This window comes from Hyperolius riggenbachi, chromosome 7 (assembly GCF_040937935.1).
Source record: "Hyperolius riggenbachi isolate aHypRig1 chromosome 7, aHypRig1.pri, whole genome shotgun sequence".
NCBI lineage: Eukaryota > Metazoa > Chordata > Amphibia > Anura > Hyperoliidae > Hyperolius > Hyperolius riggenbachi.
In genome coordinates, this window is record NC_090652.1 from 73872064 (window position 1) to 73873585 (window position 1522).

Below are 1522 nucleotides of genomic sequence, written 5' to 3' on the forward strand. Positions count from 1 at the left end.
GGGGCTGGAGGAAGCCCCAGGTATGTATAAAACTTTGAGTAATATTCGTGTCTGGTACACTTTAAAGAGCACCTTCAGTGTAAATTACATATTCAATTGACACGTGGTGTATCAGAAAGTTCATTAATTATAGTTCCAGGTACGTGGTGCATTGCATTTGGTGCCCTTCAGGGAGATTCTACATGGGTAAGACCACCCAGGCACTCAAGGATAGATTCAACTGGCGGCCCGTGTCCTGGATGTGGCCCCCTGGCTGCACTCCCTTGTCCGGACTATTTTTTGAGTCAGTCCACTTCCTCTGGCAGGCCCACCTCTTGTTTGTGCTTGGCTCCACCCCCTCAAAGCCACAACATGAATGCTTTGCCGCCTCCAGCAAAAAAAATATGGTGCTAGAAACACCTTCTAACCATGAAGTTGGACAGCAGTCCTAGGCAGTGTGGGTTTTAGTGATAGAAACAAAATTTTAGCTTTTTGTATATAGATTTCTATGTGTTTTCATTCAAATTGTTACTGTATTGAACACCCCTTTCATACAGGGTTAATGTGTGATATTACCTGCGGATGGGAGTTTGTACCTGCCAGGTATATAAGGTAAGCTAGGACATGAAGGGGTGTGTCTTGGTGTCCTGAGGAGGCGTGAAAACATATAAACCAGCTGTCAACACAGGCAACCCTTTTTCTCCGTTGTAACAGCTTCACTGTGCTTTAATAAAGTTTATATGGACTTAGCGTGACAGTCTCTTCCTTGAATTAGTCCTCTAATATAAACATTATAAGAACCTGCTGGGTCTTTTTCTTCCGAATCCCACCCAGAGCCCCTGGTCCGCCGGTTACCACCACCCAGCCCCACCCCCTTACAGAAAAGGGTCTCAACCTTATTTTTTTCCAAGGGGGTGGGACTACATGGCAGACACCTGTAGACCTGGGGATCCAGGAGGCATTCAAAAAAAAAAAAGACCTGACGGGTCTTACTTTATAGTAGAAGATGATCAATTGAATGTGTAATTTACGCTGAGGATATTCTTTAAAGAGAACATGAGACGGAGGGGAGGGGTATCAAAAAATGATACATACCTGGGGCTTCCTCCAGCCCCCTCTAGGGTAATCACTACCTTGCCGTCCTCCTGCACCACCTGGATCCTCCATAATTTGCCCGTAAAGTCTTTTGGTCTGGGGCGTACTGCCCGTGCGTGGCCACGCACCCCCATCGTGCTCCCATCAGTGGGATCATTCTGCACCTGCACAATGGGGGGGGGGGGGGGGGGGAGCAAGGAGCTGGACTGCGTATGCTCCGACAGGCCCCAACTACAGGGCTTTACAGGACGAATTGTGGAGGATCCAGGTGGTGCAGGAGGACAGCGATGGAGCGATCAGCCTGGAGGAAGCCCCAGGTATGTATACATTTTTTTTTTATATCCTTCCCTTCTCAGGTACACTTTAAATATCTTACATTTAACAACAACTCCACTTAAAAACGCTCAGGCAGCACATAAAATAACATGACAAAGTAGAGATCGCAGAG